At 48.6% G+C, this 25633-nt stretch overlaps 1 protein-coding gene across 2 annotated transcripts in view; it reads left to right on the top strand.

Annotated features, from left to right (window-relative positions):
- Positions 1-25633, top strand: part of KCND3 (potassium channel, voltage gated Shal related subfamily D, member 3) — a 221931-nt gene that overhangs the window by 11962 nt on the left and 184336 nt on the right. The gene's annotated exons all lie outside the window — the stretch shown is intronic.

Here is a 25633-nt window from a genome sequence, read left to right as displayed (position 1 = left end):
CAGAGCCCATCAACGCTCCTCCCAATGCCCAAGCACCTTGGCCCCAGGATGCTGGCTAGTAGTGTCCACCTACCTGGGGGTGGGTCCCTGCCTAGGAGACTTTTATCTGAGGACACCTATTGGGAACAGAAGACCTCAAAGCCTTTTCTTTGTTGACATTTCTCTGTTGACATTTCTTTGTTGACAGTTCTCTGGTGCTGAAATTCTTAAGCGAGGGTGCAGAACTGCATCTCAACAAGGAATCTTTCATTCGTTCAACATTTATTGAGTGCCTCCTACACTCCAGGCAGCATGGCAGGCTCTGAGAATACACAGGCACTATGATTGCACATCAGCCAATGTAAGGCTCAGGCAACATGAATTGAATGAGACCCAGTTCTCTACCTTTGAACTTGAATACTCTTTCTGGTGCTCCAGAGACTACCCTTCACTCTGCTTCTGTGTCTGGCTGATACACATTATCCTTCAAACTCAGCCCCGTGTCACCTCCAGGAGCTGGGTACACTTCTTTTGCCTCCTCTTGTAGCCCTTGCATTACTCTGTCTTGTCATTGCCACATTTTGTGAACTTCAGCTGTTTATGTGTCTTTCCCCCAGGATGTGAGCTCTCTGTTCCAGAGATCATGCATGATTCGTGCCTTACACAGAGCTTGATATATAGTGTGTCTCAATTAAGTATTTGTTCACTCAGGTTCGTTTGTTTAGTTTTCTCATTTGATAACCATCTTCTGCCAATATGAGAACCAATGAACATGCTATCTACATGTTAGCTATATAGTCATGTCAGACATGGTATTTGTAGACAGAGTAGAGATAGGGAGGTCAGGCAGGGCATTCTGTGGTTCTGATTTTAGGCTTAGCAGGGTTGGGGCTTTCTTACAAGGGAAGTTTGCATCCAACTCTTGGCTACCTGGCTACGCTTTTTCCTGCAGACTCTGGGGCCAGGGAGGAGGAGAAGGGGGGCCATAGGTAAGCCCCTCTACCCATGATGTTTTTCTCCATTCAGTTATTTACTCAACAAATGTTTATTGAGCACCTACTAGACACTGGGAATACAGCAGAGAAGAAAATAGTCTCTGATCTTGTGGAGCTGACATTCTAGTGGACAGCACCCAACAGCAAATAAATAAATACATCTTATCAGGCTGCAGAGAAAATTAAAGCCTGATATGACAATTGTGGAGTGCTGATTGTGCGGGGTTGGGCAGAGCAAGGGATAGTTGCTATTTCATGTTAGGAGGTCAATAAGGGCCTCTCAGATATTCGAGCAGAGACCTGAAGGAATGAGGATAGCTTGGGGAACAGCATTCCAGGCAGAGGGAATAGCAAATGCAAAGTCCAACAGGCAAAGTCTAACAGGCAGGAGGGGCCTTGGTATGCTGTTCTTGAAAAGGTGAGAAGGTCCAAATGGTCAAGCTGCAAGAGCAGGGCACAGGAGAGTACCAGGAGATGAGTCCAGAGAGGTAACAGGGGAATCAGCTCATGTAGGGTCCTCATGACTACCACAAGAACTTTGTCTTTACTCTGCTTGGCATGGAGGGTTTTGAGCCACTGACTTCCATTTTTAAAGGATTGCTCTGGCTGCCAGATAGTAAATACCTTGTAAGGGAGAAGCTAACGCAATAATCTAGGCAAGAAATCAAGGTGGCTGGGACTGAGGGTGGCGGCAGTGGAAATGGGAGAAGTGAGCAATTCTGCATATATTTGAATGTAGAGGCACCAGGAAGCTTTCTCAGGAAGTGCTTGTTGGTCCTGCTCCCACCAAGCCAGCTGAAAACTTCACCAGCTCCCACAACAGGGGACTGGCTCAGAAGACACAGTCCTAAAGATCTTCTCTACCCCTGGGAGAAGCATTTCACAAGAAGAAATCTCAAGGCCTCACAGGATGGCTCCAAGGCCAGGAGCAACCGAGACCTCAGCATGTAACAAAAAAGCCAGAGCACCTGAGTTGTAGCATCAGCATCTCAGAGTAGGCCTGATGCTGGCAGTAAGCAGGCAGTGTCTGTACCTGGAGAGAACTTTCCTTTCAACCCGGGCAACATTTACTGAGCACTTGGCAAGTGGCTGGGCACAGTGCTTCCTGCCATGAGGAGGACAGTGTTGACACAGACACGAAAACAGAGAGGCCACTCAAACTCAGCAGCTATGATAGCTGCAGCAGAGGAAGCCACAGGGCTTCAGGCTGCAGAGATGGGAGAGATTAATTCACACCGGTAGGATTTGAGCCTTTTGGGTGCTTCACACCGGGAGCATCACATTGAATTTGTCTTCTGATTCAGCAATTCAAATTGCTGCAGTTTTTGGAAAGGGATTTCTAGGCTGGTGCCCATTTCACAGATCCTTTCTGGAATCCCTCAAAATCAATCCCAATCTCTCTCTGTATCTCTCTGGTTTCGTTTGAGTTTCTCTCTTTAAACACACCCATTAAACACAACCGGGATTCCTCCTGAGGAGCAGCAATTATTCTGCCTCAAGATAGTGTAAATAAAAGGCAGCATTTCCCTCCTCAGGAGCAGGGAAATGCCCCTCAGTAATTACTTGAGTATTTTTGTTTCCCCCCACCCAGGAGGGAGCTCCTGCCCCAGGCCATTGCAGGGCTCTGGTCCATGCTCCACTGTAGCTGGGAACTCTTTCCCATCAGGGAGAGCAGCAGAGACTTTTAGCTCTGAGTCTCCTCACCTCCCACCCGCTATCCTCAGGCAGGTGGCTCTGCACACAACCAACCACTTCCAGGAAGCTGATACTCTACCAAATACTCATATCTTAAGTGTTCATCCTCTAGTGATGTCCAAGTTTTTTATTTTTTTAAATCTGGGAAACAGGGACCAGGCCCCCAGAAATTTCTTCAGAAGAAGTGTGCAGTATTGACCTCAAACCAACTTCTAGTGACAAGCAGGAAGGACTTCCCACAATGCTTTTGGGTATTCAAAGTTTTCTGCCAGAAGGCTCAGCTGCCGCAGCCTCCAAAACAAGTTCAGACTCCAGCCTCTGTCCAGTCTGCTTTTCTCTGGCCAGAACACAGGCATTTTCTCCCCACTCCTACCTCCCTCCAACTAGCTCAATGCAAATGACGGGTGTATGGGAAGACGAGGACTGGAGAGGGAAGATAGCTGAGCCTTTGCTGACCATGACTGGATAGAGGAAGATTGCATTTAGCTCGTGTAATCTTATTGTGGGTGTCAGGACTCGAATGAGTGTCATTAAACTGAATCAGAAAAATCGTTTTAATATAAGCGCCACCTCATGCACAAGCTAGTTGATGGAGAGATGGATGAGGCTGGGGACGCCTCCTTTGTAATGCAATGCTGTAAAATCCCATCACCCTCATTATTTCCCACGGAGCCAACACATCATAATGCCCATGAGTGGCAGAACAGCTTGAATTTAATATACAGAAAACCCAATCAAACAATAAATAGATGAACTATATAAAGAAACCATTTTCTGGGAGGCTGGCTCCATTCTCTGGGATTCAGCTCCCTGACACATGAAATGTGCATCAATTTTCCCCAACTAATGCAGCTGCCGAATCTACCACATGTGATATTTGTTTGCTTCAGAAGTGGAAAAGGGGAACTTCCCCCCTACATTATCTAGCTATCATTGCAAAATTGCAAATCACATTTTCTTTGATTTGCACCCAGTGGTTTCCAGTGGCACGGCCAGCTCCTTCCGATCCCAGCAGGACTGGAAACATAGCCCTCCCTCCATCCCAGAACCTTATCAGTCCCAGTGGAACTTTGTTATCTTCTTTATATGAAAGCAAATTCTGGACACCAGAGTGGGCTGTTTAGGAGACTGGGAAATCTCTACCCTTTGCAGTCATCCAAAAGAAATGGCCAAACCATGGGGCCCTGCTGACACACTCCAAGTGCCTATGATGTTCTGACTGGCCAGAGCCTTGCCTTCGAGGTTGTACAAAGTAAATGTTTCGCTCTGAACTGGATTTCTCCCAGTAGCATAGTCCTCCATCTTTCCTTCTATCCCTATTGCCCAGCCAGTTATTGAAAGACTGTAAATGCAGATATCAACTGATCAGCCAAACAATTAAAAAGGAAAATCAGCTGCTTAAAAACTAAACAATGCATGTCAAAGACTGATGGAAAGAATGTTTTTATGATTCTGATGTGGGAGTTTTTCCAATGCTATTTTTCCAGTGGCATGGATAACCGAGAGTTAACCATAATTACAGGCTTATAGCTGCTGAGGAGTATCATTAGTTTATTTTTACTTCTTTCTGGACACGCATACTTCAGCAGAAAAGAAAACTAAGAGAATTAAACTAAACAATATCAAAACCATGGGCAGCACAAATCTTGATTCAGTTCAACAAACATTATTCAACAGCCAGTTGAATTTGCAAGGCATATTAGTAGGCATTTTGGGGGATATAGAAATAAAGAAAACATGAGGCTTGTCCCTAAGAAGTTGTCAGTATAGCGGGGAATTGGAGTATGTCCATGAGAGTGTACAAGGGAGAATGGGGCATGTGCTGAAAAGATCAGGAGTACAGAATAAATGCTTAACAAACACTTGCTAATGAATGAACGATTGGCTTCATGGAAAGGAGATTTTGGCTAGACCAACAGTGGTGAATAGGATTTTGATATGTGGAAATGGGAAATCCTAATAAATTGCAAAAGGGCTTGATGTTTGGGAAGCTTAATATGCTGGTTTGCTAGTGTTTAAGATATACAAATAGGAAAATAGCTAGAGAAAAGCAGTAACAAAAGATTTGATAGAGATGCAGAGAGCCTAAAATATTAGGCTAAGGAATTCATTTGATAGGCATTAGGGAACCACTAAAGGTAGTCCAGTGTGTATTCATTAGGAAGATTTATTTGGCAGCTGTCTTCTGGATGAATGTGGAAGGGTGCCCTTGGACACAGGACAGTCAGCCAGAAGATTAAGCCAGGTAAGAGGTAAAGAAGGCTTGACTAAGACAGTTGCAATGAAATAGAAGAGAAAGGACTGGAATGGAATGACACTCAGGAAGAAAAGAACTCTGGAATTATAAGACTGGATAAGTAGAGGTATGGAGTTGGCATGAGTAGAGGTATGGAGGTTGGAATTCCTTAGAGAAGGAACAGGTTGTCAGGAGGTCAAGAGGGAAGACAGAGACAGCGAGCTTGGCTTTGGACCTGTGGTGTTTGCAGTTAACCCTGGGTGTCCTTGAGGTGGCTGGCAGACAGGTGGAAAGATGGGTCTGGAGCTTAGCAGGGAGAAAGAGGATAAACAGGCCGTTTCCAAAATCATCAGCTGAAGCAGAAAAAATAGATGAGATTGGCCAGGGAAAGATGAAGGGAGGGAAGAGAAGAGGGCATGGGGAGCATTTCCTGCCTCATGCCCTACTTCTCTGGCACCTGCCCCCAGTAGAAACTTTGGTGCTGTCTGTGAACAGCTTTGCTGAAGCTTGGATTCAGTCTCTTGTCTTCACCTGTGGAAGTTCCCTTTTATACGGTGTTTCTGCTGAAGCCAAAAGGTCAGATTGGGTTTCTGAGTAAAACAAGGGTTTTTTTGTTTGTTTGTTTGTTTTGTGGGGTTTTTTTTTTTTTGCCTCCGGCAATGGTTATTAAACAAACAGTACCCACCCAAGAAAGCAGAATTTATGAGCTTTGCTAAAATAATAATAATAATAATAATAATAATAATAATAATAATAATAAAGAGACCCTTACATTGGCATGTGGATGGCACATGGGGTCTAAATGGCCACAGACCAAGGACCATTTTTGCTTGTTCAAGAGTGATGCTGCTTCAGAGTGGTACAGCCTTTGTGGGTGACACTGTCCTGGTTCTTGCAGTGCCAAGCTCTTGGCAGAACTTCCAGACACTTAAGACACCACTTCTCTCATTTACTCCTTCCTTTCCCTTGGAGAAAAATGTCAGATGCACCCGCTGTTATCACTGAGAGCATCCTGTGACCTGCCCCCTCTAGGAGACATCTGTCTTGGGCCCTTGGTAAGAAACTGGGGGAAGTGATGGTTCACTAATTCAGCAAACATGCATGGAGCTGACACTATGAAGATGACCCAGTCCTAGTTGATATGAGGAGCTGCAAAGAGAGAAAGGGGTGGGGACTAAATCCCTTGAGGTGGATGTTAGGTTCCCATTCTACATATGAGAAGATTGTGAGAAGATTAAAATATTGTGCCCAAGCTCCCACATGGTAGTAGCATTACTGGGTTCAGACTGAGGTCCTTTGACTTCATTAGAGTCCACTGGCTTCATTAGGAACTTTAGTCCAGTAAGAGAAATGCCTGTGTTCACAGAGCTGTACATTTCTGGGCTCAACAATGTCAGAGGCGTGAATCAAGGACAGGAAAGTGTGAGGAGAAGATGGAGGAGGCAAGGATCAGGGAAGGCTTCTTGGAGGAGGTGGCATTTCAGTTGGCCCTTAAAAGATCATTTTGGTGGAAAAATTAAATACATTAATTCATTTGATTGTTTATTCAACAAATAATGTGGGTCTACCATGCAACAGGCATCATGTTGGAGGCCAAAGACGTATCTGTGAACAGAACAGGCAAATTATCTGGAGCAGACCTTTTAGTAAGATCAGCACATGATCAACAAATGAATGTTTAAAATGAGAAGGACTGGGAGGCTGAGGTGAGTGGATCACCTGAGGTCAGAAATTCGAGACCAGCCTGGCTGACATGGTAAAACCCTGTCTCTACTGAAAATACAAAAAATAGCTGGGAGTGGTGACGGGCACCTGTAATCCCAGCTACTTGGCAGGCTGAGGCAGAAGAATCTCTTGAACCTGGGAGGTGGAGGTTGCAGTGAGCCGAGATCTCGCCACGTGCAAGCTTGCACGTGGAGTGAGCCAAGGGGTCACAGCAGGAGAGTGCACAGGGTCAGCCATCCAGCATCCCCCCAGGAAAGTGCCATCCACAGTTGGTTTCGAGATGGAAAGAGGCTGCCCCACAACAGAAATGACGATTTAATAGCTGTGTTTGAGTCTCTTTAGGGTTGTTAGCCAGAAGGTGGAGAAACAGCTGTTTGCCACTCCACTGAAGATTGAATGAGTAGAAATAGGTTCACCCTGACATGTGAGATGACTGTCATTATCCCTAACAACAACATTGACAGCAACCGTAACAGCTAATACTATTGAACCTTTATAATGTTATTAATTATTTTTACATATTTAGCTCTCCCAGTGACCATATGAGAGCAGTATTGCTATTATCTGTGTTTTGTAGCTGAGGAAGCCTGCTCGGAGCCTACCACTGACCAGTGGAGAATCTGGGATTCAGACTGGCACTGGGCTGACCGGTATCTGCTCTTGCCTATCGTTTTCCACCGAATTGCCACTGGAGGCATTGGGGAGCCTGAAATGCCTTCCCTGGGAGGTGGAGAAATCTCCTTCCACAGCCTCTGACTTGAGCATAGGAGAGGAAATGCGTGCGCCCCCAGTGTCCTACCACACCAGGACCAAAGACTCTTGGGCTCTGTTGGCAAAGGTTCTGAGGGTGAAGGGTGGACACAGAATGGACGAGGAATGGACAAAGGGGAGGTCAGAGTCAAGGGAGACGAGGTCAGTAGGCACAAGAGGATGGGCATGGAGGCTCGTGTGGCCAACAGGGACAAGGACACCTGTGGCAGGCAGGCAGGCAGTGGTTCACCAGCAGGGGAAGCACATACTGGCGAAAGGGAAGGAAAACACAAAAGAAGGAAATGGGAAACTTTCATGTATTGTAAGCTTCGTGGTTTCGCCCCTCAAAAAAAAAAAAAAAAAAAAGAGGGAAAATTGTAAATATGCATACTATGTAAATATCTTTTATAATAACTTTTAAAATCTCATGCCATCTCCTGCTCTTGAGAGATTCTGGTTCCAGGGAGCCTTGTTGCTAGTGTCCTGGTCTGGGAGTTGGTGACATCTGTACCCACTCCATAGCAGCTCTGGGCATCACTCAGCCTTTCAGCCGGTCCCCTCCTAGTCCACTAGAGAGATCACAGCCCAGCCAGCAGAGAACTGGAAGCCAGTTCCCACGTTTCTGGAGACCAGGTCGGGGAGCCTGTCAGAAGCCCGTGACAGAGCACAGGTTCCCCTGTCTGCCATATGCCCCTCCGCAGTAGGTCCTGGCATTGACCTGCAGCCACTTTTGGTTCTAGGAGATAATGTAGATGGGCCCGGGGCTGGGGGTGGAAGATTCCCCTGGAGATGTCACCCCTGGGTGTAACAGGACAGGCATTGCCCCACAGCCTTCCTGAGGAACCCCCAGTCACCAGGTATGGATCTTTCTTCGTAAGTTGTGATCCTCACTTTCTCCTCTGCTGGCTCTTCTGACATTGTAGCTGTTGGCCTCATTCTTTTTCATGCCATTTTTCCACAGGAAAGATGAAGATCAATACAGCTTATGTGACCCTAGATTTGTTTTTTTTCTTTTCTCCCTTCTTCCGTGGCCCATTTCCCTTCTGCCTGTAAAAATTGCTTAGAGTTCCTGAGATTTTTGTACCTGAGGACTCATGCCCCTGCCTTCCGAGCCAGATGCCCCTTCTCTCCTTTCTTTCCTCACTCCAGCAGAAGCTTGTCTCAAGCAAGCAAAAAGTGTGTTGTGTGGATTAATAAAAAAATTCTGCAGCCCAGCTGGCATGCTCAGAGTTTGGGCAGGGCTTACAGAGAGATTATGAAGCATTATGCCCACCTCCCTCCTCACTCCCACGCATTGTGTGTGTCTTTCTGAATATTTCCATGTAAGGTCAGCTTCTCATCCGAGGAGCAGAGGCTGCTGTGTCTCTGCTCTGAGTTAGGTGCTTTATGCCTGAGCTGGCTCACGTAGGTTGCCCGAATCCTTCGGCTAGAGTGGGGCTCTGTAGGACGCTGGCAAGACCGCTGGATTGGGAGTCAGGGTGTGGGGCCAGCTTTGGCAAGCTGTGTAACCTAGGGCAGGTCACTTCCTCGCTCTAGTCCTCAGTGTCCTCTTCTGAATGGTGAGGGGGTTGGACTGAATGAATTCTCACCTACCAGTTGCACAAGGCTTAAATCTCTCACTTTTCCAAAGTAAACTGGTCATTAGCCCAGTAGCCTGGATAATCCTTAACCCTGGCGAACCAGCCCCTAAGAGGGTAGTGCACTGGGGACCTTCTATTCCCATTTCTTCTCCTCCAAAGAAGCAGAAGTTAAAGAGTCCTTGACCAAAGCAGCCATTAGAAATGCAAGTCTGCGGAGAGGCCTGGGAGGCCCTGCCTGCGGACTCCCCCAGGGTGCGTGAACAGGGTACTTGACGACAGTGAGCTGGCAGGACGCAGATCAAGGTCAACAGCCTCACCCACACAGGGCTGAGGTGCCGTGCTTGGAGAGAGCATGGAACCGTGAATTCAGCTCCCTGGATGCCTCTCATTGGGCCAGGAGAAGGAAAAGCATAAGACATTAACCCTGGGACCAAGAGGCTTTTTAAAGGATGAGCTTAGACAGACACTTAAGCCCCACAAATCTTAGATTTCGGGTCTAGTTTGCTATTCCCTTTGGAACTGGACTGTCTTCAGTACCCTCCCCAGCACAGGGCAAGAGTTCTGCCTGAATATTTCCAGAAATGGGGAGTATACCCTTTTTTTTTTGAGACGGAGTCTTGCTCTTGTCGCCCAAGCTGAAGTGCAATGGCACAATCTCGGCTCACTGCAACCTCTGCCTCCCAGACTCAAGCAATTCTCCTGCCTCAGCCTCCCAAGTAGCTGGTGTTACAGGCATGTGCCACCACGGCTACATTTTTTTGTATTTTTAGTAGAGACGGGGTTTCTTCATGTTGGCCAGGCTGGTCTCAAACTCCTGATCTCAGGTAATCCACCCGCCTTGGCCTCCCAAAGTGCTGGGATTACAGGCGTGAGCCTCCGTGCCCCACTAGTTTACCCTTTTTGATGCAGTTCATTCCATTGGTAGAGACAGTCAGTGATCACTAACATCCTCTTTGTGTTGAACTCAAATCTACTTTCTCTATACCTCAGAAAGACAAGAGCTTTGAGAAACTGGAAGGTTCTGTTACGAAATAGTTCTAGAAGCCAGGTATAACTCAGATCAGGGAAGTCATTAGGGGACTCTGTGTCAAGAGGACCTGTGATACATCTATCCTGGCACAGACTTAGGGTGACCCGGGCCCAGCCCTGGAAGAGTGAAGTCTGTCAGTGAGTGGAGGCTTCCCTGGTGAGCCACCACTCAGGGACCTCACCAGGCCCTCTGGGATAAACAGCCAAGGACCTTTGCAGCATGAATGGGCGGGTTCTGGGGGTAAGCAGAGCTCTTACCCCTTCCGCTGACTCCTACCACCCCAGCCCTACTGATACCTCCACTAGTGGCTGGTTTCCTACATTCCCACCCCCATCACCAACTTGTTTTTCTTCCCCTGTAATCCTGTTGGTCTGTAAATGGCCCTTTTCTTCTCCACCCCCATTATTTTATTACATGAGTTCCCTGCAAGAATGCAGGGGAATCTATATATTGCTGTTAGCATCCGTGTGGGCAGCATGGCTTACATTACCTTGAGTTATTTGAATGAAACCAACCATTAAATGATCACAGAGGGCTGGGGAGAGGGTAAGTGTGTAGGCTTTCTCCAGGATGCGAGCATCTTCTTGGCTTTCCTTCCAGTGTGCAGAGGGGATAAGGACTGGGGAGCCAGCAGCACAGTGGTGCCAAGGAAGGCCAGCTTGGTGGGGTGGGCCAGGTGAGTGAGTCTTGTAGGGAAATCCCAGTCACCACCATCTGAAAGCCTCCTAAACAAGCCCTGCTTGCATCGGCAGCCCTTGTTCCCCAAAGTCGGGGCAATTGTCCTGGAACCCAGCTCCCAGCAGAGTGCCTGGCACACAGAGGGGCTCAGTGGATGTATACTGGTCCATTGCCGCCTTGTCATGGTCCTGCTGGCTCACTTCGGACAGGGAGAGGCACCTGCACATGTGCGAATCAAACATACTGAGGGATAAAACTTCTAAACAAGCAGGAGTCCAGTGTAAGGTTTGTGCATTTCATGGAATGACGTGAGGGAGGGTGTGCCCAAATTTGGAATGGCATATGTAATTTGGCGACATTTCCTATCCAGATAGGGGCTGCAAGGGGATCATCAATCTGTTCCACTTAGAGAAATCACAGAAGAGCTAGAACTTATAGGAGGGTGTAAATCACATGAGAAAGCTGGTTTGGAGAGCTGGAAAGGGCAAGTACTCTGGGCAAAAAGTGGAAGTTGAAGGAGAGACTCAGAACCTGGCACCATGCTCCTGGCGTGTGTGTGTGTGTGTGTGTGTGTGTGTGTGTGTGTATGTGTATGTGTGTGTGTGTGCTTTTGCTGGCCATGAGGGGTCTGGGAGGGAGGAGGGAGTTCTCAGGGTAACCTGGGCCATTGTTGACTTAGGGAACTTTAGGTTCCTGCCCTCTTCCTGCCATCTAGATTCCCTCCATTCTTGGAAGATTACCTCTTCAGAGGTGACCCTTCTCTCACACCAGAAGCAGCATTCTGATCCAGAGCTGGATCTTCTGGTCCTTAGATGAGCCTCTGACCCAATCTCCACACCCCTTTTACTCAGAAAGCAACTCTGTTCCTGAAGAATCCAGAGGGAATTGCTGGGGGATCTTTCCTGAGCCAGAGAGATTCAGCAGTCCTTGGACTTGCAGTCCTGTTTACAGAATTAGTGTTTGGGGGCGGGTTGGGCGGGGGTGCAGCAAAGCTTTCGACTGCAGATGTTGTTTCGATTCTGCTATTGCCCGTTTCCTTTATCTGTTCAACAAACATTCCTGGCGTGCTGACCGTGTGTTCAGGCCCTTTAGGGTGATGAACAGCTTGCCAGGTGTAGTCACCATGCACAGAAAATGAATCAGATAAACTGGATGACAGGCTCATTGGCAGAGTTAAAGATTGCACACGTCGGAAAATGGGGAGAAAGGTGAGGGAAGCAGCCTTCCGGTGCCCCAGCTCACAGGATCCTCTCTCATCATTGCTTAGTCCCTCCCTGGTGGGGAGGACAATACCCCCTCCTGTTCCCGACTTTGCAAGGGAGTAAGTTCTGTTCTCCATTCTATTCTTGTGTCTACCTCCTAGTAACACCCAGAATTTCAAAAATATAAACTTTGATTCTGCTCCGAGAGGAGCCCCTCTGAGTTAGTGCTGCCTTTCCTGCACCAAGTGTGCTAGTGTTTTCCCTTAGAGCTGTGCTTCCCATTGTGGTCACCTGGCTGTGTCTTTGACCTTGCTCCTCTGGGGCTGGCCAGGCTGCTTGAGGCAGGAGGTTATTGACCAGGGCTCTGCTGCCCCCGCCCCACCAGCTGCCTCAGGAGCTGCAGAGGCCAGGGGAGGGAGGGAATCTGTATCTGTCTGCGTGCCTGTAACCCCTTCTCACCCACCTGTGTACTGCAGCCCACAGGTTGGGAGGCTGTACTTTAGCATTCCGGGCTTCAGCCTGCCCAGAAGTCACCCCTCCCCACTTACTGCTCTCAGGGTCCCAGCTGGGCCATCCTCAGTGAAAAATCTGCTTTGACCAGAGCAGTGTGTCAAGCCAGGGAAGACAGTCAAGTCCCAGAGCCCAGTACTGTGGCCCAGGAAGACTGTTGGTCCCTTTCCCCTCCCTGCTTGGCCCTGGCTGGGAGCCTGGGCAGCCATAATGGCATGTAAGTGCCTGTTTGCCTCCTTCTGCCGAATCAAAATAGAGTTACAATCAGAAAGCAATTCAGAGACCCTGACTGGTGGGTAGGATTAAGGATTGGGATAAAGGATGACTTCTCCTCTTCTTTCTTGTGGAGGACTGATTCCCTCTGAATCCTGAGATGGTGCCTCAAGGAAGGCCCTAAGATGATTCTGAGAGAAGCTGAGGTTTTGCTTAGGCAGGAAACCTTTCAAAGGAGAAGTCCCTGTGTGCACGTTTGTGTGGCGATGGAGAGGCAGTGCAGCCTGCCTAGGCGTCTCTGTCCACAGAAGGCCATGTAGCCATACGGTCCACTATTACCTTCTTTGTGTCTAGCAATGCTCGCTGTCAGGAAGTCTCCCCTGAGGTCTGACCTCTGTCCCTTGTGGCGGTAGGCTCAGTTCACTTCCTCACGCCAGCCCTCACTGGAACTAGAGACCTGCTAGTCAGCCCCCTTCCTCCATGTAAGAACTCTTTGACAATTGGGACCTTGGCAGGACTGTCTGTGAGGGTAATAATGACAGGAAAATCCAAACACAGTGGACCAGGTCATGTTCTCAGTGCTCTGTGTTTAACTCCATTTCACAGCAGCCCTATCAAGCAGACGTTACTATCGTCCCCACTTTACAGGTGAGAAAACTGAGGAACAGGAGGATTAAGTAACTTGTCAAAGGTCACATAAGTACTGAATGACAGAGAAGGGTTTAATCCTGAGGCATCCTGGCTCTAGGACCCCATTAGCCACTGCCTTCAGCTGCCTCTCTCAGCTGAGAGAGGCAGTGTTCTCCTTAGGACCTATTTTGTAGCTCCTTCTTCAATTCCTTTGTGGGGCTCTGAATCAGTTAACTTTTACTATGTAACAATCCACCCCCAAAAATCTAGTGGCTTAAATCATAAACATTTATTATATCTCATGATTCTTTGTGGTGGAGGGTTGAGTTGTCTGGGCAGTTCTCTTGGTCTGGTCTGGCTCAGCTGATCTCCCTGGTCATTGGAGACCCAGCTGGGGACAGGTGGTCTAGGAAGGCCTCACTCACATATCTGGTGGCCCACTCAAGATCACCTGGGGCAACAAGGAGAGGTGACATGGCTATTGTCTCACATCATCCAGCAGGCTATCCCAGATACTTCCAATGGTGGTGGTCACAGGGTTCCCAAGAGCTGCACGACAGGCCAAGCCCTCATACACAATCTCTGTTCAAGCCTCTGCTTGTGTCGCAGTTGTTAATGTCCCAATGGCCAAAGGAAGTTGCATGGCCAAACCCAGATTAAAAGAGTAGATAAATAGATTCTACCTTTCGATAGAAGGAGCAGCAGCAACATCACATTGCATAGTGGTATAAATACAAAGGGATGAGAAGAGTTGGTGGCCATTTTCGCAACCAACCTCAGGGTCCTAACCATGAACCATGTGGACTGCATTTCATAGTGGGAAATACAAAGAACATCTGGATAGGCAGGGCGTCCACGTGGACTTTAGCCTGATCAAAAGTCCAAGTTGTTTCCACTAAGGTAGTGAAGCCCATGCAAAGACAGGGGTTCTAAGTCCCTAAGAGTGGGATGTAATGGCGTGATGTCACTGTTTTGGTCAGGGCTGGGGAAGGCAGTGAATGGACAGAGAATGGATTTTCTTCTCTGGTGCACTAACTTCCTCCTATCCCTAGGCCTTCTGCAGCTCCCCCAGGCCAAAGGGGAAGAAGCCACAGACATGTTCGTTCCTAAGATCATGATTGCAGTCTCAGCGGCACCGTGTGCTGCCCGGGCAGGTCAGACCCTCTCAAAGAAGACCCCTGCTGGAGAGTGCGGGTTAATAAGAGCATGTGTTCCAAAGGCAGGCAGACCTGGGTTCCATCTGCAGCTCTGCCACTTTTTTACAACGTGATCAAACAGAAATCCACCTGTGAATCTCACTTTCTTTTTCTGGCAAATGAGGATTGCTGTGATGATTAAAAATAATGACGTTTATGAAGTACCTAGACCAGGGCCTGGCACATATGCGTGCCCAGTCTTAGCCATCACTGGGACTTGGATGAGCTCTCCTGCCCTCACGCTTGGGTGGCAATGGCCAGATGAACAGAGCTGTCACTGGTAAATAACTCTTGGCTCACCCAGGAATACCAGATGGTGTGCCAGCAACTCGGGCCAGAGAAACTCAGGGCAGAAGCTGCAGGGAGAACAGAAGTGGAACTGTAGCTGCCTGAAGGCTCGATTCTGTGGGCATCACTCACTTAGGGGTAGAGGGATGTAGTTGAGCCCCCTTGTCTTAGATATGAGAAAGCTGAGGCGACAGCCCCAGTATTAGCCAGGCAGCTACCGTGGTCACACCACTGGAACCCAGATCACTTTATTTCCTGGTGGATGCGCTTCCCTTCATGCCATGAAAGCTTCAAATGCCCTCCTCTGCCCTCCCTTAAAATATCCAGTTCCCTAGGTCAGTGTCCTACTGGATCCCCATCTTGCTCCCATCCCATAATGCACACCTTCAGCATAGAGAAGAGGAAGAGGAGGTATTCAGACAGTAGGTTGGAAGGGAGGCAAAGAGGGAAGGAGCTTGGTAAAAGTTGGCAGCTGCCAAGTAGGAGATGGGGCTTGGCAGAGGAGCCTGTGCTCCCCTGCACTAAGAGAGGTCAACCCTGGCTTTCAGACGCCAAGGAGACAAAAGAAAGGACTGTCCCTATCACACCAGCCTCCACCCTTCCCTAGCTTGGAACTGCCTGGAGGGAACGAGGAAACAATTATTTATCAGGGATGAGTTGGTCAGGAAATTGGACATATTCAACAAAGACCGGGAAACATTGTGCCAACCAGGTCTGATGGGGTGACAGAGCTGCTCAGAGCACAATGGCCTCGCTGGCGTCGATATTTGCTTTCTGAGGAACAGCTGAGGACACACACTGCATATGTGATGAGTGCAGGTGGACAGGGCCCTCTGTGGCCAACCAGAATCCTGGCCGCCAGCCCCTGGCTGCTAAGCCAGGGAGGAGCAAACTAGGCTGGGCTGTGGTCCCTGGACAGAGAGAGCTTCACCCCTGTGCTGTACCTCTCTTCTCCGGGACAAGAGCATAGAGTCGAGTCTACTGCTATCTAGGCCGCCTCCTCATGGCTCTGGCAGAGACATGGCAAGGCACCACCCAGAGAGGTCTTCCCTAGAGTGGAAAGCTGGCATTTGGATGGGGTTCCCCAGTCACTCGCCTCCCCAACTACCATGGCCTCAGGCCCCCCTCGGTCTCCTTGTGAAGATTTAAAACCATGAGGGCTGGTGGGAAGCACTCTGGAAACAGCTTGTTCTGTTCTTTCCTCTCATCCCTGAGGACTTAAGCTCATTCGTATCCTAATAGAGGAGGGATCAGAGAGAAAGTGTTCCCCCCACCCCAGCTGAGAGTTTACACTGTTTACACTTCAGTCAAGCCTCCCTTCCTGTCTCAGCCTGTATGGTTAACATGGGATTTCTCCCCCTACCCCACCTCTGGCCCAAGTTTTCCCCAGAGTCTTCCAGTTGTTTTGTATACCGGGCCACTTTCTGGGCAAGGGGAGGGAGCTGGAGAGGTCCTCTTGCACTCTTGGGAACTGTCCGTGCCTGACCACTGCTGTGGGGAAGGGAGGAAGGGGTACCAGCCCTGGCTGGTCTTTAGCTCATATAGTTCCCCACCTCTTGGTGTATGTCCCCTGTTTTTGTTTTTGGAGGGATGTGCTAAATGGGGCTTTATCAAGCATGCTGAGGATCAGCATCCTTCAAAAGAAAGGATCTTTGGCTTTTTGATATTTCCTGGGGGCCCAGATTCCAAGCCCTAGATAGCTGGTCAGGCCCTGAAGCATTTACATGGGGTCTGCTGTGAAGTCAGCTTGGGTAGAGGAGACAGATCCCAACATCGGTTATGGAGGGTTTTAGTCCAAGGTGGGAAAGGGAGAAGTTGCTAGGGCTGTGTATTGGTCCATTCTTATGCTGCTGATAAAGACATACCCAAGACAGGGAAAGAGGTTTAATTGATTCACAGTTCCAAATGGCTGGGGAGGCCTCAGGAAACTTACAACCATGGCGGAAGGGGAAGCAAACACTTTTTTTTTTTTCACATGGCGGCAGGAGAGAGAAGAATTAGTGCTGAGCAAAAGGGGAAGCCCCTTGTAAAACCATTGTATCTGGTGAGAACTTACTATCACGAGAATAGCCTGGGGGAAACCACCCCTATGATTCAATTACCTTCCACCAGGTCCCTCTCACAACACATGGGGATTATGGGAACTACAATTCAAGATGAGATTTGGGTGAGGACATGGTCAAACCATATCAGGCTGTGAGACCATTTAACTGTGAACTGTTTTTTGCACCTCCAGCCTCTGAGGAAGAGGCTTGCTACTGGAGTTCTACCATTTACCTACAGTGTGTCAGAGAGCACCTAGCTGGGACACAGAAGTTGTTTCTGGTCATTGCTCATAGCTACTGGTGTCTTCGGTTTACTGCCATCCCCAGCAGGGGGCAGGAAGAGAATATAGACCTTACTGCCCTCGCTGGCCGTAGGAAGGCTTCAAGAGCCAAGTTAAAGCGTCTATAGTTTAGTTCACAGGAGACCCTGGAAGCTTCCAACCCTGGTGACCTGTAGGAAGGAGAGAGACCCTCCCTGATGAGGGTAGGAAGTGGTGGATGGGGCGAGCCTCCTGGGGCAAGGGAAGTAACAGAAGACCCAGAGGGGTGGGAAGGGAGGACTGTTTGCCTCAGAGTGCTTGAGGTGGAATGTTTGAATACTGGGGAATAGCCTCTGTTTACTTCTCTGTTTATAGTTGTCTTTCCATCCTGAAAATAAACCATCCTTGAGTAATTACAGCAAAGAAGGCTGAGGGTTTGTGGGGGGTTAGAGGGAGCACGTGAACATGGGAAAGCACTTCTGGAAGCATGGTCCAGGCTGTCCACCACCGACCGCATCCTTTTGATATACAGAAGCAGTATCTGTGCATGCAACACATTCTCTATTTAAGCAAGTGGACAGAGTCCAGCTCTTGGAATTTCAGAACAATTACTCTGCCTAACTGTTATGCAGTCTGGCTGACTCTGTGAGTGTGTGTACGAGAGTGTGTTTCCCTTCTCCTACATGGATCTGTCATTGGGTGATAAAATAGAACATGATGAGTGTCATTCTAAAGCAATTACAAGCAAGATGCATAATGGCAGAGCTGGAGAACACGGCATATGGCCTCCGGCAGCCTCTGTGTAAAAACTAATCGAGAGATTTTGTTCCCCCACCCCCACCCTCAAAAACCAGATCAGGCTTCATGTTGAGGAAGAGAAGACAATGAAAACCCCCTACAACCCTGCAGGTGGATGCTGGACACTGTGGGGTAGAGATCAAAGGGCTATAGTGCAGTGCCGTCTGCCAGGACAGATGCCAGATGGAGGGGGCCTGCCAGCTCCAGAGGGGTAGAATAAAGGGGAGCAACAAAAGCATCCCCAGAAATCCAAGGCTGAGCAGCACAATCCTGGAGAGCTTTGGGAAGCTATGGGGAGCACAAAGAGTGGAGGTTAAATGGCGATGTGTTTTATTTCACCAATTTCGATTCTACTTAATTTTCCTGTTTCTAGCCGCTTCCTGGTCCCTAGTTCCCCGGCAGCGCCTCTGCTCTGGTCATACATCAGAGAACTAAGTGAAGCTCATAGGGCCTCCATTCTGCTTTGTTTGTCAGTGACCAACTTTTCCTACTCTTCCCAGGGAATGACTCTGCTTCTGAGCACTGCGAATGGACCTGAGGCTCTCTCCTACCTTGGCTTCAGCTCAGGGCCCTGCAGGGGTTTGGGGAGCTTTTCTGGAGCAGATTAGCCGCGGAACCCCAGTGGGGACGAGAACAGCCTGGTCAAGTTGGATGCTCTTTACACAAGTTGGATTAGGATCGTTACTCTCACAAACTCAGGATGAAAAGAAAATGCCTCTCTGTCCTACTCCACCCCATGATGTGTGTGTATGCCAGGTGGTTTGGGGACAGCCTGTCTCCAGGCTGCTAGGTCACTGGGCAGGGTCCCTAGGGCTCAGGGTCCTTATCCATGTCTCCTGGAAAAGTACGAGTGATCCCTACTACACCCTGAGTTGCAGGACAGTGGAGAATAGGAAGTCAGCTCTGCCCAGGATCTCCCCAAGTTTCGCCTCAACTGGAGAGTCCTTTCTCCCCTCTTTTTACGCCACCGACATGCCCTGGCAGAGCTTAACAAACTTATTTTGTAAAGGGACAGAGAGTAGATATTTTGGGTTTTGTGGGTCATATATTCTCATCTATTCAGCACTGCTGTTGTAGCACAAAAGCAGCCATAGACAATGGGTAAATGAGGGGGCATGGCTGTGTTCCAATTTTATTGATAAAAACAGGAGATGGGACAGATCTGGCTCACGGCCATGGTTTGCGATAAAAAGTGGAGGGCAGGAGCCTGACACCAGGTCCAGCCCTCTGCAGATGCCCTCCTTTTGGAGCCCGAGTGATTTCTTTCTTTAAGATGAAAACAGAGCCTGGGCTCTTCCATGCTCTCTTCCTGGCATATGTGTGCACATCTCTTTTTTTTTTTTTTTTTTAACTTAAAATCATATCGTTGTGGAACTTGGAACAGAAAAGAACCTTAAAGGTCATTTTGTTTCACCTACGGAAAACTAAGGCATAGAGGTTAAGCTGCGTTCTCAGGACCATCCCTCATTGGTAGCAGAAGTGGGATCATATGAAGCCTGGCAACTTAAGGGCAGACCCTTCCTCTCTGCCACACTGCCTTGTTCCCAGCCCATCACGTTCCTTGGGTGGTGCCAGATGAAACAGAACCAGGTATCAAGAAATCACAGACTGGACCGAGTAGCAGCACTGTGTGTGTGCTTAGTGGCTGTTGGGGCCTCCTTAGTGGGAGTTGGGGAGCACCCCTGGAGAAAGAATCTTGTAGCTTTCTGGGAAGTGACTCTGAAAGGCATCTAGAGGGGAGACACAGTGTTCTACCTGGTGCTTTTCCGCCAGTATAAAAATCTGTTGGGCATAGGGATCATAATTAATGTGTTTTGTTTGAGATGTTTTCCTCCCCTTATTGTGACCTGGGCCTTGTAGGCCCCAGGCCCTTCTTCTCATTCTGTCTTAAACATAGCACTGAGTACAGCAAAACAAGATTGGTTCCACTTTTGTTAAGGAAGAGAAAGAGGCAGGGACAACCCTAGTTGTGAGTTAGTTTCTTCTCCAGAGACCTTTAGACAAGATCTTCACTTGTCCGGGCCTCAGTTTCCCTACTGGTATCATAAGGGGGTGTCCAGGTGCTGTAGGGAGGGGTAGGGTTATTGTCCTCATTTGCAGAGAAAGGGAAAGACTCAGGTCCTGAAGCGGCCCAGGAGAGACGGTGTTCCAGCTTCTTGAGGTCTGCGCCTGGTTTTCCTTGGGGAAGCCAAGTACCTTCTTGAGCCAAGCCTGGAAGGAGCTGTGGAAGTGGGGGAGGGCTGGGAAAATGAGCTGAACTCAAGCCTGGCGTTCAGCTGCACCTGCCCTTGAAATTAGGAATGCCACACATCAGAAAAAGAAAAGTGGGACTCGAGAGCCCAGGCCCGGCTTGGAAAGGCTCCCGGAGGGTGCTGAGCTCACAGCCCAGACCCTCCAATCAATAGGGCATGGCTATTTATAGCATGAGCCTGAGAGAAACTTAATTATGATCAAAAGGAGCTATTTAATACCATGCTTGCCGAAGACGCAACCTCTTGTCAGTGGAAATTAATCAGCTGCTGCCATGGGCTCTTGTCCCCTCGGGCTCCGGAACTGGGGAGGCGCCTGGCGGGAGTACTGATGACGTTGGTGCCCTCGCAAAGTCATCCAACTTGCAGTGGTCTCCCCAGGGCTCCAGATGCACAGGGGTCAGGGAGGCAAAGTGAGGGGGAGGGGGATTCACAATTCAACTCAAGTGCAGCCTCCCCTCAAAGCGGTCCCCGAGGACTCCAGCTCACAAGCAACTCCCTCCTCTCCTAACTCCTCTAGTGTCTGTGATCTGTCCTATGCTGGTTGGGACGGGGCATGCCCCTTCCTCACTTTAAGCTTCAGTTTCCTCATCTGTAAATTAAAGACAATAAAAACACATTCCTCATAGGGTGATTACGAGGATTAAAATGAGTCAGTTACCACATGGTAACTCACTTGGAACTGTGCCTGGCATGTGGCAAGCACTCCATAAGTGCTAGTTGCTGTTACTGCCGCTACAACTACTACTTATTAGTTCGCTCTGCCTCCTCAGCCAGATTGTTTGTTTCTCGAAGGCAGAAATGGTGTCCTCATGCTTGGGGTGGCCCCCCTTTGTGCCTAGCACAGTGCTGGTCATGTAGGGTGTTGAATGCATGTTGGCTGTTTCATCCATATGATTCAAAAACTAAAGGAATTCATTCTTTCTTTGAGTCATTCATAATTTATTCTAAAAAATCTTTATTGGGCCCTCATGTGTCAGGCCTCATACCAGACATTGAAGATATGAAAATCATTAAGCACCAATGAACCTTGTGTCAAGCTGTTCACTGCCTAGTGAGGGCCCAGTAATGGAGACATGCATGTAAACAGATCATTACAATGCAACATGACACAAAAACAGAAATGTGGCCCCCATCCAGCAGAAGCACAGAGGAGGGGATGATTTACCCTCCCAGGGACACCCTTCAAGAGGCTTCTTGAAGCAGATGGATTTTTGTTGTTGCTGTCGTCGTCGTTGTTTGAGACGGGTCTTGCTCTGTCACCCAGGCTAGAGTGCAGTCCTGGCTCACTGCAGCCCCAGCCTCCTGGGCGCTAGCAGTCCTCTCACCTCAGCCTCCTAAGTAGCAGGGAATACAGGCATGTGCCACCACACTGGCTAATTGTTTAATTTTTTATTTTCTGGAGACAGGGTCTTGCTATGTTTCCCAGGCTGCTCTCCAACTTCTGGGCTTAAGTGATTCTCATGCCTTGGCCTCCCAAAGTGGTGAGAGTACAGGCCACAGTGCCGGGCAGGTATATAGGGCTGGACTTGAAAGATAACTACAGGAGATGAAGGAAGTAGAGAAATAGAGGCAGAGGGAAGAGTGTGTGCAAAGAAAGGCCTGCAGTTGGGAAACTCAAAGGTATTCAAATCATTTGTGAAAATCTTGGCCAGATCCTAAGGACAACAACAAGGCCACCACCAGACAGCTCCATCTAGGTTGACATAAAAGGCAAAACTGATGTCATTAGCAGTGAGTGAGGAGGAGGAGGACCTATGTCACAAATCATATCCTATATAAATGCATTGGTTCAGAAACATAGACCAGTTTCCTCCCTAGAGAAACCAAAGGAAATGCCCCGAATCATGGATTTAGGTTAGAATCCCAGAGGAGAAAGACAGAATTCTGAATGAAGGCTGCTGGAGAAGTCTAGGTCTCCATCTTGTAATGGACATTGGAAGTTAAAGAGGTTCTCACTCCTACATTGACTAGTCCTGTAAGAAATTATATAGCAGAGTGATGACAGCATGGGCCCTAGAGGCAGACGCCACCCAGAGTCCCACCTCTGGCAGTTGGGAGAATGGAACAAGCACAACTCTTTGGTATAATCAGAAAGCAACTTTACTTTCAGCTCCCACTGTTGCTGCAAGTTTATTGGGTTGAGGCAATTCTGTACCCCAGATGAAATCTGGGTCAAGTCCCATGACTTTTCAGGTCACTTTTAGATGACACAGTCTCAGTTCTCTATGTTCAGTTTAATAATAATAACTTTAAACTTCACTTAAGAGTTGGATGTCTCCTATCCCCTAGCTCTGCCTGCCACAGATGGAAATGGGGTGGGGTGAGGTAGAGGGCAACAATTAGCTTCTCTTCTCTTTCCTCTGTGTCATCAAAAGTCCCAGCAGGAAGCAGATGGCTCATAAAACTGGACAGTTGAGGGAGGTTCATAAAAGGACTGTTTATGGAGGTGTGGGCATGGTTTGGGAGAGCAGAGAATTCCACAGTCTGCAGGTGCAAGGGGAAGGAGAAGTTACTAGAACCAGGAGAAGGAAGCTGTATGGGTGGGCCATCTGAGGGTCCTTCCATCTTTGGGAGAGGGACACAGCAACCCAGTGACCTGGCAGGGAGGGGCGGAGAGTACACTCCCCCCCAATCCCCCACCCTGGCTTGTTAGCCCATGGTGCCTTTGGAGGTCAGGGAGCCTGCTGATGAGGTCCATAGAGGTCATCCTCCTAGGGTTTGTGGCTAGGAAAGGGTAGAGAGTGGATCTGGAGTGCGAGGGAAAAGCGAGCCTCCGCCTTCTCCCAGACTGCTAACCAAAGCGTCGCTGGGTTGGAACTGAGGCGGGCAGGGAAAGAGCAGGGCATGGAAGTTCTCACTCGAGTGACAGTGTCATGAACTGCTCCCAAGCTCTCTGGGCCTGGAATATATGTAAAGCTGTCTCCTTCTCCCTTGAGGGACACTTTCAGAGTTCGTTGGAGAACTTTCCCCCACATAATCATGAGGAAGCCTACACAGCTGCTTGGATGGGTGTGATGCCCTCTCCCTGAGTGAGCACTCAACTCCCTTCTCAGTTGGGTAGGCTCTCCACTTCGGTCTTCTAGGCAGGCTGTCTCCCAGGTGTAGACCAAACCAGGTTCGCAAGAAACACTTTGTCTGGAAATCTGCAGGTAACCTGTGAAGCCATCCAAGCTGCCTGTGAACACATCGCCTTCCCTTTAGATTATGCGAGCGTGAATCAAACACTGGTTTTCTGTGTCTCCCAAATGCAGACAGCCCATATAAAACACTCTGAGAGGTTTCCTTAATGCCCCTCACTCTTGGCTTGACCTGAAAGAAGCACTTACGGCACACCAGTAACTCTCTTCAGTGGTCCTCTTCCAATCTCCAACAAGCTTTTTATTGTTCTCTCCAACCTTATTGATGGACTGTGTGGGTGGACAGCTGGGATCCTGTGTGGCGGCCTTGCACCTCACTGGAGAATGTGGTAGCTATTCACATACAGCCTCATCTGAAACTGAGATTAATGAAGTCCAGCATCTAGTTATGCCAGCTTTGTAACACTTAGTAGGTTGGTTTTCTTCTCTCTGCCCTGGTTCCCTCATCTGTACACTGGGGATAATGGTACCTCACCTGATTTTGTGAGGATTTAGTGAAATTGTTCATATAAAGCATTTAGAATGAGCAGAATATAGTAAGTGCTCAATAAAATGTTTATATTAATATTATTTTCCTTTTTATCTGATTGAAAATTGGCTTGGGGGTAGGTCTTCTGCAAGAGGAAGAGCTGAGAGGAGGGAACCAGAGACACCCCCCTCCCTCCCTTTGTCTCTTTCCCTGCCCTTGCTGGCTTTTCAAGCCTAATGGGAGTGGTTGGGAAGTGCTGGGCCTGTGTATGTCAAGAAGGAGGCAAGCACGGGAGTTTTGGGTTCTCTCATATTTAGCAGCAAACGTGACCTGGGGAAGTCCATCCTTCAGTATCTCCCTCTGGGAAGGAGTGAGCTTCCTCCTTGCCCTAAATGTGTGAATGGGAGAAGCCAAGAGGGATGTTCCCCCTTTTTCCAGCTACCTCGGTTGTGAGGGGAGAAGGAAGGCAGGGAAATGGCAGCCGAGCCCCAGAAACTTCTTACCTGTATTGGGCTGCCAGAAGCTGCCAGCGCTGTTGCGAGATGGTGACACATGAGCTGGGGCAAAATGAATCACTCTGTCAAAGCTGCCCCGGGCCCCAAAATTCCCCTGCACCAGCTTCAGGGTTTCCTTTTCGTCTTCTAGACCCACACAGGAGAGTGCGAGGCAGAAGGAGGGTGTGCCTGCGTGGAAGAGGCTTCCAGGTCAGCCCTGCCCTGCAAGGGTGGGGTAGCCTAAGAGGCTGCAGGAGTGGCTTTCCCTAGTCCAGGCTGAAAGCAACTCTTGCCTAATGTGACTCCTGACTCCCTGAGGCTGATTCCCAGAGACTTTTGATAGTAGCTGTGTCCTGTTAATGGACCAAACCACATTCCCAGAAGATTCCACCATCCCAGGCTTGGATGCAGGTGTGCCCTAGCTGATTGCAGCCCTAGCTTGGCTGCATTTTATCAATGACTTCAGTGAGGACGTTTATGCCTCCTGGCTTTCATGCTGTTCCTGGACCCTGAAACATTCTCTTCTACCAAATCCCTGCTGTCTTTCTGTAGGGACTGCTCTTAAATGATTTTTCTTGGACCCTCTGCTGTTGCTTCTCCGTCTTCCCACACTATCACCTTGGATGTTCCTTTGGAGCTTTTCCCTAGGTCTCAGTTCAAATTTCACCTCCTCAAGCGATCTCTTCCCAGACTACTCTATCTAAAATAGCCAAACTCCAACCCACCATCTTCTTAGCGCTTATTCCTTTCTGGCGTGATTTTGTATCTTTTTGGTTGTCTGTCCCTCCCTACTCTAGAATGTGAACTCCACAAGGGCAGGGAACTGTTTTGTTCTCTATTGTATCTTAACATGCCGGCCAGTACTTGGCACACAGAAGGTGCTCAGTAAGTGTTTGCTGAATGAATGAATGAATGAGTGTCCTGCTCTTCGTCCCTTAAGTTGTTCCCACACTTAAGGTGGTCAACGCAGATGCCATCTTCATTCCACCCATCCAACCCCTCTCATACATATATCTACTGTCCTGATTATAAGCAGTTCCCAATTCTAAAGAAACCAGGGGCTTATGGACTGTGTCATCCATAAAAACAGGAAGGGGCAGCCAGAACAGAGGTATGGGCAGGGTGGTGCAGGGAAAAGTGTGTGTACCATGGACTCACACTGATCTGATTTGAATCCTGTCTGGGCCACTCACCAGCTGTGATTGGATGTATGCAAATGTTCTGGCATAGTACCTGTACATAGTAGGTGCTCAATAAATGCAAGCTGTTATTACTATAGGTCTTTTTTTTTTTTTTTTTTTTGCTTTTGTTTACCAGGCTGGAGTGTAATGGTGTGATCTTGGCTCACCACAACCTCCACCTCCCAGATTCAAGGGGTTCTCTTGCCTCAGCCTCCCCAGTAGCTGGGATTACAGGCATAAGCCACCATGCCCGGCCCACTATTTTGGACAAAACATCTATCACAGGGCAT

This window comes from Mandrillus leucophaeus, unplaced genomic scaffold (assembly GCF_000951045.1).
Source record: "Mandrillus leucophaeus isolate KB7577 unplaced genomic scaffold, Mleu.le_1.0 Scaffold64, whole genome shotgun sequence".
Classification (NCBI taxonomy): domain Eukaryota; kingdom Metazoa; phylum Chordata; class Mammalia; order Primates; family Cercopithecidae; genus Mandrillus; species Mandrillus leucophaeus.
The sequence above is the reverse complement of the archived record's forward strand: the minus strand, read 5'-3'. Positions and strand labels throughout refer to the sequence as shown.